A 10,536-nucleotide genomic window follows, 5' to 3' on the forward strand; every position below is an offset into this window, starting at 1 on the left:
TTTTTATCACAACACTACTACAAAAAAGACCAACAGAAACATATTTTTACCTCAAATAAATGTTGGTGTGCATTATTGAAAATTTTGTCAGACTTCTCACCCATTCCTTTATAAATAGAGGCAAAATATAAATTTATTAAAATTTTAAATACAGTCAACGAGTTTTTAAATTTTCATTCGTTTTCATAAGACGGGTAGAATTAATGACTTATAAATAAACTTAGAAGAAGAGATAATAATTAATTAAGATCAAATATAATTGTTGTGGTCCTGCATGTCGCATTCAAACGTTGGAGCCGACTATGTACATAAGTCGGCTATACTCACGGGATGGCAAACGTACGTGAGAAAAGAAACCCTGTCTCACAACAAGCTTTTATACTAAGCATAAGGTTAATGCTGGAAGTTTCCACACATGTATATTAATATCAATATAAAACATGAAATTCATGAGCGGTCTTCCACTTACTGCAGGCTCCTCTTCATTCTTCAATGAATAACAATTTTTTTTAAATAAATTCTCTCCATTTTTTTTTACTTCTTATCACAATCAGACGGTATATGTTTATTTTTTGAACTTTTTAAATTGAAAATATAGTTTTAATTTGTTAACAAAATAACACATTTTTAATAATTTGTCTAAATTATATAGACATCTCCTTTTTCTTAAGAAGTCTTATACGTTTAAAGAAACTTAATTCACAACATATAATGCAATCAAAGAAATATATGCATAATTTGTACTTAAAAAAATATCATATTGTATCAATGGCTAGTTGTCCTAGCAGCAACACCAACTCCCCGACTTGGAAGATATCTTAGGTTCAAACTTTAATGTTAAATCATATGTGTACAACTATGCAAGTCTAATCATAATTGCTTTAACTCTGAGCATTCCAATGCTTTGATGATATTATCCATAGCTCCAACGGATATGATAAGAGCAGCAAATGCTGGTAATCTAAAAATATGTACCCTTGTTAGCAACCATATGTGGTTCATCCAGATAAGTGGCTGATACCACAAAAAAGCAACTGGAAGAAAGACAGATCTATCTAAAACATTCATAAAAATCTACTTTCAAGTAGAGTAGTATATCGAAGTCACTAAAAAAGTGACTAGTTTGAGAATCATCATCAACATCCTGTATGCATGGGAATCGGGTCTGGTGATAATCATCAAAGTCAATATGGTAGAGACGCCACTGCATCCCATAAACAGTGTCGTGGCTATATGTACATTCCTAGCTCGCGTCCACTCCATAAAAATGTGTGGATCCTTGAAGCCCACGAAACAATGTAGATGTACACAACCCTTTTCATGACTAGAAAAGTAAAAATCCCACTCCATAAAAACGTGTGGATCCTTGAAGTCATGAAACTGATGTACTCAAGAAAAGTAAAAAATCAAGAGTACCGATCTAGGTTGAGTGTGTGAGTGAAGAAGAAACTAAACAACAAAGACGAAGAAAGTGCAATCTGATTCATTCATTATATCTTGATCTGAGTACACAGGTATTATATTATGTGTATTAAACACTATAAAATTTAGAAACGAATTTCATACATATAATATCAAAGCTATGGGGGCATGCTTGCCACCAGAATAAATTAAATTTAATCTCATTTAGTCATTTAGATATTATGATTAAGCCACACGAGTTGGTTTAGGTGATAAAATGGAAAAGAATATAATGTAAAGTAGGAACCAAAATTTACACTCTTACCATAAAAAAAATTGTAAAACAATTATAGTAACCATCCCAATCGAAATCCATAGAAGAAGGTGGTCTGTATATGACACTCCGTGAAGGAAGCACGCACCCAATCCATGCACCAAATTAAATCGTTACATCTAAATTTTATTTATTATGTAATGTTCTTTTTTAAATTATAAATTAGTTTAAAATAGTAATTCTGATATTACAATGTAAATTAATAATATATAATCACTGGCGCTTCCCCACTGGACCCAAACATCATGTGGCAAGACTCGTTTGCGGATGAAGATATTTCCAAAGCAGTGTTTGGATCTTTCAAGCAAGTTGGAGACATAAAAAGCTGTAATGCAACTATTCAAGAAGAGACACCTACATATATGTGCCCGTGAATCAAAAATCTTCCAAGCACGTTATGGAATGAATTTGGGTTCCCTAAGGTCCTGGTTATAATGATAGAATTTTTTAAAAAAATAAATTAAAATGAATTTAGAATTAGAATTGGAATCGAAACTAAAATAAAATTGAGATTCCCAACATGTTTTTTGGGATATCATGATAGAATCAAATCTGCCTAATTTGCTAGGATTGGGATTCTTGAAAATGAAATTCAGTTGTACCAAACATGCATACTTGTGTATGGAATCCTCTACCAATTCCCTTTTAATCTTCAAGATTCTTCTATTCCAAACATGGCCTAAACTATGAGTAAAATGGGAAGATACATGAATCCCAAAAAAACAACACTTTTTTTTTAATCTTAATTATAAAGAATGAGTCAATCCAACTTACAGGCTCACTCAGGCGGGGAATAACAGGAACCCATATATATATATATATATATATATATATAATGATTTCGATTTATAAATGCATGTTACAAAAGGAAAATAAATTACTGGTATATGTTTATTTTTTTAAACTTTTTTAAGTTGCATAGTTTTGTTAACAAAACAACACAATTTTTATGATTATTTTCTAGATTAGATAGATATATCTCCTTTATTAGTATAATATGTTTATACATTACGAAACTTTATAATATTAAAGTAATCGAATAATTGTATCAAAATAAGTAATCAAAGAAACATGTGTAAATTCGTACTAAAAAAAATTAAATTGTCATGTCTTATTAAGTATATGTGCATGCCCCATGTGGAGGAATTTAAATCTTCTAAAAATTAAAATTTATGAATTAATGTGAAGTTTTCACTTTTTAATATTGTTGTTCATTATATTATTTTTTATAAAATATAAATTGTTACTTTTTTCTTAAAAAAATTCATAAAATTCACAATTTCTTTAGAGGATTTTAAACCATGAAGATATCAATTAAAAAAACTGGAATGGTCCTCCTTTTTCTTCTTTTTGTTTTTTGCACGGGCGAGTCAAATTACAAAGAGATTGATGTAGAATTTAAAATAATATGAATTTAAAAAGGATTTCAAATTACAAAGAATTGAGATAAAATTTGAATTTGAATTTGGGTCAAATCCAAATCCACTTTTTTAATTATACAAATAATAAATTTGGCTCAAATTCAAATTCAAATCCAAATCTCTATGCATCCAAACATAGCATTAGTTCATTTAATGTAATTTATGTAGTGGATCCCAACCATCTAATGGGATAAGGCTTATTTATGTTTGTTGTTGTAGTAACTAGATTTGTTAAATTTGGACTTGGTAACTATAATTAGTACATGCATTGACTGTCTGTATTATTAGAGCTATTAAAATTTAAGTCAATGGTTTTGAATTCATACTCTATTTGAAATTAATGAATAAATAAATTTATTTAAATTATTGGATTTCAATAACTTAGTTGCCTATACTAAATATAGTTACCGAATTATAATTCGTATTTATTTTCATCGATATTCATTCCTTTTATTTGTTTTACACGCAATCTTAGGCTAACTAGTTTAAAAAATATATACCAAAATACGAAAAAAACCACACAGAGTAAAAATAAAACATGATTAAATATAATATTTTGGAGTGGTATTTTCCGTGTTTTAAAGATATAAATATATGCCTATACACATATTGGTCTGGGCGAGACACTAATTAATTGTTATGAAAAGATATTAAAACAAAACGTCGTACTATTCTAAAAAAAGATGCCAATCATCCATGCCATATTAAAATATTGATTTTCTGTCTTCTTTTGATCCTTGTCAACGGATCAGGCAAGTCACAGTAATGAAGATGAAATTTCCATCTCTGGCCCTCTGGAGCACCAATATAAATAGACATCGTGTCGGTAAGTTCTCTGCAAGTTAAGTGGCTCTCAGATTATCAGAGACAGAGTCCATCATATATATATATATATATATATAATTAAGAGAGAATGAAGAAATGCATTATTCTCTCTCTTACATTCACCTCATTGCTTAGCCTTGGGGTGGCTCTTGCCGACTCGAGGGGGAGCAGCAGCGGCAGCAAGAACATGAGCTATGTGAAAGATCTAATGGAGACGAGTTTCTCAGTTGATCCTCTCATAGTCTCTCTGGCTATGATGACTCCTACGGGTGGTACGGGTGATCCAAATAATAAAGCTCTGACTGGATGTCCTCCAGAAAGACAATACACTGGCTGCCTCCCTCCGGCAAGTCCTCCGTCCAAGAAACAACCTTGTGGTGACTTTACCAGAGGAAACAGCTGCCATGGACCATAATGATCATGATATGTGTGTGTACCCCTAATCCTCTCCTTCATTTCACTTTCTTGGTTTTTTTATGCTTGAATAATGCTTTTAATTATTTTTTTTGGGGGGGGGGGGGTGCGGTGTACATTGTATTGTTTCTATCTTCATTTACGTACTCAATCGGAGTCATGTTATACCCCGTGTGATTCAAAATGTACAAGCATTTATTCTCTCAACTAGTTTTAATTCAAAATACAAACAACTTAGTATATATAAAATCTATAGCGAGAATTATATTATTTTTAAAGTATCCTAATCACTTTTTAGTATATTAAAATGTATTTATTTAAAGTTAAATTTAGCTCTCACCAAATTTTTTTTCTAACTAAACTGTAAAGCAACAGTATGTCGCTACAGACTCTTAAATTATTCATAATTTAGTTATCTATATCTATCTCTTTAGATTTAGATAAGTTTTGACCTTCTAATTTATTTTGTGAAAAAAGTCATTGCCGGATGAAGATATTTCTGAAGCAGTGTTTGGATCTTTCAATCCTGTTGTGAGTGGGAGAAATAAAAAGCTGTAACGTGACGATGCAAGAAACTGTGAGAAAGAGACATTTACATGTGCCTGTGAATCAATAATCTTCCGAGCACGTTGTGCAATGAATTTGGGATTCCCTAATCCCCGTTTAGTATAACGGAAGACTTTTTGAAAAAAATTAGAATCAGAATCCAATTAGAATTGGAATCGAAATTTTGTTAGACTTCTCACCCATTCCTTTATAAATAAAGGCAAGTTATAAATTTATTAAAATTTTAAATATATAGTCAATTAGTTTTAAAATTTTATTAGTTTTAGTAAGACAGGTAGAATCAATAACTTATCAATAAGATTAGAAGAGATAATAATTAATTAAGATCAAATATAATTGTGGTGGTCCTACATGTCACATTCAGACTTTGGAGTCTACTATGTGCATAAGTCAGCTATACTCACGAGATGGCAAACGTACGTGAGAAAATAAACTCTCACACACACAACCATTGAACACTTATACCAAACATAAGGTTGATGCTGGAAGTTTTTCCACACATGAATATTAATATCAATATATTATTAAAATGTGGTATATTCAATTCAATATAAAACATGAAGTTCATGAGAGGTCTTCCAACTTACTGCTGGCTCCCTTATCATTCTTCAATGAATGACAATGTTTTTTAAAGAAATCCTCTCCAGTTTTTTTATTACTTCTCATCACAATCCGGCGTGGTACGAATCATGAACAGGAAATCCATATATATAAATTTTATGAAAATAAATTACAGGTATATGCTTATTTTTTGAACTTTTTTAAATTGCACACATATAGTTTTAACAAAATAACACATATTTTTAATGAATTTTGTCTGAATTCTATTGACACCTCCTTTTTCATAAGATGTTTGTACATTTTAAGAAACTTAATTTATAATTAAAAAAAAGCAATCAAAGAATATATGCATAATTGGTACTTTAAAAAATATTAAATTGTGTCAATGGCTAGTTGTCCAAATAGTGGCAATACTATCTGCTCTTTGGAAGAAGTTCTGAATTCAAACATAACCGAGTCAAACTTGAAACCAATATTTTTAAATATTTAAAATTATAAAAATTAAATTACAAGACTTAAAGTTTAAAGATTAAAGTTATAACTGATTAAAATAAAAAAATAATTAAAGTTAATATGATTGTTAAATATTTTTATTTACTTTCAATACTCTGCGTGGGGAAATAATCTTCTGACAGCAGTAATGTCTACTCTTTATAGTTTGAAAAAAAATTAAATTAAATAGTCATGTCTTATCAAGTAGATGTAATTCGAAAGGTCGTCCTTTCTTTTATTTCTCTCTGGATAACGTCGAATAATTGTCCTCTTTCTTGCGATGATTAATTCTCCATCTCACAAGTCACTTGTCGAAACATGCAGTGAAGTTTCTCGCCTTGATCACCTTTTTCGTTTACCAATATAAAGAGACGTAGGACGTCTCAGCGAGTTTCTTAAGAGTGCGTAGCACAGAGTCAGAGAGCTAAGAAGCGAAGATTGATAATAAAGAGATCCAATGAAGAAATCAAAGTGCCTCTCCAAACTGCTTCTCTTTCCTACGATCGCGACCCCAATGACTTTATTCCTTAGGCTCGACCTGGCTCATGCCGACTCATGGCGCATCAGCAGCAGCAGCAACATCAGTTATGTGAAAGATCTTATGGAGACCAGTTTCTCCATTGATCCTATCACAGTCTCTCTGGCTGAAACGATTAAGCCAAACACTGATACGTATCCTTCGGGTGATCCAAATAATAATCCTGGTTGTCCTCAAAACATACGATATACGACTAGCAGCGTCCCTCCGAAAAGTCCTCCGTCAACTAAACAACCTTGTGGCGACTTTACCAAAGGTTGCCACGGATGAAGATCATAATGATATGTGTGTGTGTGTGTCCCTAATCCTCTCCATTGTTTTACATATGTATGTTTCCATTTTCTAGTTTACTTTGTTGCACCTACGTGTTCCAAGGCAGGGGTGGAGTCAAAAAATTTTATTAGAAGGGGCTGAGATAACAAAGTATACATGATAATTAAAAAAATATTATTTATATTTAATTTTATACATATATAACAATATATATATATATATATATAAAGTTTTGCTCATTAATTTTTTATATAACAATCATTAGTTATTACGTCTACGATAAACATTTTAGCAATTTCCTTCTCAATATAAATTATTATTAAATTAGTGAAAATTTATTATCTCTATGAGCATTAAATGATTTACATGTGTCATTGAAATCTAAAGTTCTGTTCAGTATAATAAGCTTTATTACTTGTTTATTAAATTTATTATTTAATTTTTTTAATTGATAATCATAGTAAATAAATATATCAATGTAGTAATAGTGCTCAATTTTCATAAAATCTTTATGTCAATAAGATCAAATTATATCAGAGTAAAATTCATTTATATCATAAATTTCAATAGGTTGATTATTAAAAAAAGTAATTTCTTTTCTAGAAGAACACTTGCACCAAACTTCTCAACTTTTGGATAAGTGATTTTATGAAAAATATCAAGCACATAGCATTTAATATATCTTGAGATTTTTGTTGCAATACTTAACAAAGTTTGTTAATAATAATTCATCAAATATAAAATGAAAGCAAAATAAAATGACGTCAATACTTTAAGAGCATGTATAGCATTATCTTGTTGAAAATAAGTAAATTCTATGATAATCATATCTTGAAACTATTGGAATATTTGCTCTATACATACATAAAAAATTACATGTATAATTGAAATGAAAATTCCATCCAGTATTTCATAACTTTTATAATATGTCAATTTAGAAGAGTTGAAAATATATAATTTTTATATTTTATTAAGAAAAAATTAAAAAGTTAGGGGGGCCATGACCCCTGCTGATCCCCCCTCTTTCCACCCCTGTTATAGGGAACTTTTAAGTTTCTTTCTTATGATTTTTTAGCACCATGTAATTATGCTTGAATAAACTTTGTTTTTGTTTTTTAACGCAGAGCATGTTCGCGCGCGCGCACTGAGAGAGTTTGTATTGATTATATATCTGGATTTATCTGCTTAATTGGAGTCATGTTATTATTATCACTGTGTGTGTGTTTTCATCTTAACAATGTGTAGAAAGTCTAAATCAGATTTAAACGTTTCATTTCATACGTGTTTTGTATTCCAAAAAAATGTTTTGAAATAAATATAATGCTGATTGAAAAGTTAATTAGCTCTGTTTAATTTCGGCCACTTCACATCTCCCCACGAAACCATCAATATCAAAAGAGGTTGGGCTCCAACTCAATCTAATAATGTTTTTTAATAATTTTGGAAAAATATAACTGTTGGTCTCTACGGTCTTTTGGTATTAGTATTTTAATTTTTTTTTTCAGTATTTCTAGTGTCTTAAGTTCTATCTATTTACACACTCAATTCTTATTGTCACTGAGAGAGAGTTAAATCAATTGAAAAGTACGTAACTTCTATTAATTCTCTTGTTGAATGGGAAAAAATTATGATAAGTTGAAATTTCATCTAATTCTGATGTCTCAAATAAAGGGTTGAGATTTTAGACATTAGATGAGGTTGGGGAGACGCAATGAACATTTCAAATCTGTAAGTGTTTTTATACTAATAATGTATAAGAAGTCTAAATGAGACTTAAATGCGTAATATCGCGTTGTACTTTTTTAAAAAAAAGTTTTTGATAATGCTGAATAAAAAATTGATTAGCTCTATGTTTTGCCCACTCCTCATCTCTCCACGAAATAATCAATACGACGAAAGAGATTTGGCTCCAACTCAATTTTATTTTTGAGATAATTTTTCTACATTAACCATGCCTATATATAATTGAAGACAGTGAAAATAATTTAAAAAAATGTAAATGTATATACACACACGCGCGCACGGGGGGGGGGAGTTCATATGTGATATATAATAAGGAGAATAATATTTAAGGATCAATCAATTAAATTATTTATAAACAAGGACCATTACGAAATGAATTATTATCAAAATAGGAATGAGATTTATTTTTTTTCTAGAATAGAACTTCTTCTTAGTCCTTACCTATAATTAATTTACTTAAAGAGTCTTTGAATATGATTCTCCATATAACATCATTACACTTACCATCTCTTTTCCCTCTATATCTACCGCTTTCCAAATCTTCCACATATGATTTATTTGATAAACGCATACTTACTCCTCAAGTGTTAATTATAGGACAAAGTTTTAACACTCTATTATGGTTCTAAATTAAATATATGGCAAAGATAAAGTATTTAATTTTTTCCAGCCTTACCCCTCATTTATTGTAACAAGTTGTTAGCATCCTTTTAATTTCTATACAACATTTTATGTCATTAATTTTAATAAAGGGAAAAATTGAAAAATTGTAATTAAAGATGGCTCTCTCTGCCCAAAAAATAAAAATGAAAAAAGGATTCTTTTTTACTCAGAAAATGAAACTCAATATTTTGAGTTCGGACAGGTGCCGTGGCACTTCCATCTTCAGTGAGTCTTCCAAAAATTGATTTCTACCTCTATCATTTCTCCTCTTTATTGCCTAAAGTTTTTTCATGCACACCTATCAAGATTAATACTTATGAGTGAGCTAGCCACTTGCCTACTTCAATTTCAACAATCTCAAACCATTTTCTTAAAAAATAATACATTAAACCCATATGATGCATTTAGTTACTTTGACTTTTTTTTTTGGATCGACGTAGTTACTTTGTCTTTACAAAAGCAAGGAAATACTTTTCGATCTTTTTCATTGATGACTCCCAAAATACAAACAAAAACACCTTAGTCATAATAAAAAATGAGGGATCATCAAAAATCATTGTTGCCTTCCCACGGTCCCCAAACCTTTGGCAGATGAAGATATTTCCGAAGTAGTGTTTGGATCTTTCAAGCAAGTTGTGAGACATAACAAGCTGTAATGCAACGATGCAAGAAAGAGACATTTACATGTGCCCGTGAATCAATCATCTTCCAAGGACGTTGTGGAATGAATTCAGGATTCCCTAAGCCCCGTTTAGTATGATGGAAGACTTTTTTGAAACAAAAAACATTAGAATCGGACTTAAAATTAGAATTGAGATTCCCAAACATATTCTTTAATTTGGGTATCATGATGGAATCGGATTATGCCTCATTTGCTGGAATTGGGATTCTTGAGCATGCAAATTCAGTTGTACCAAACTTGCTTGTGTATGGAATCCTCTTCCAATTCCTTTTCCATCTTCAAGATTATTGTATACCAAACATGGTCTAAAGCATCTTTGAGTAATAAAATGAGAAGATCATGGATCCAAAAAAATAACACTTTTTTTTATCCTAATTATAAAGCATATATTTAATTTTTTTTATCACAACACTACTACAAAAAAGACCAACAGAAACATATTTTTACCTCAAATCAAATGTTGGTGTGCATTATTGAAAATTTTGTCAGACTTCTCACCCATTCCTTTATAAATAGAGGCAAAATTATAAATTTATTAAAATTTTAAATACAGTCAACGAGTTTTTAAATTTTCATTAGTTTTCATAAGACGGGTAGAATTAATGACTTATAAATAAAATTA

General features: G+C 30.2%; 1 long non-coding RNA gene across 1 annotated transcript; it reads left to right on the forward strand.

Moving 5' to 3' along the window:
* The first annotated feature begins 6,341 nt into the window (after nt 1-6,341).
* On the forward strand, nt 6,342-8,086 carry LOC129304074 (uncharacterized). The gene is made up of 2 exons (XR_008591590.1): nt 6,342-6,838; nt 7,951-8,086. It is a non-coding gene; the product is annotated as an uncharacterized LOC129304074 (long non-coding RNA).
* Nucleotides 8,087-10,536: the final 2,450 nt, after the last annotated feature.

Source organism: Prosopis cineraria, unplaced genomic scaffold (genome assembly GCF_029017545.1).
Source record: "Prosopis cineraria cultivar Desert tree isolate PC_DT_omini unplaced genomic scaffold, ASM2901754v1 PC1, whole genome shotgun sequence".
Classification (NCBI taxonomy): domain Eukaryota; kingdom Viridiplantae; phylum Streptophyta; class Magnoliopsida; order Fabales; family Fabaceae; genus Prosopis; species Prosopis cineraria.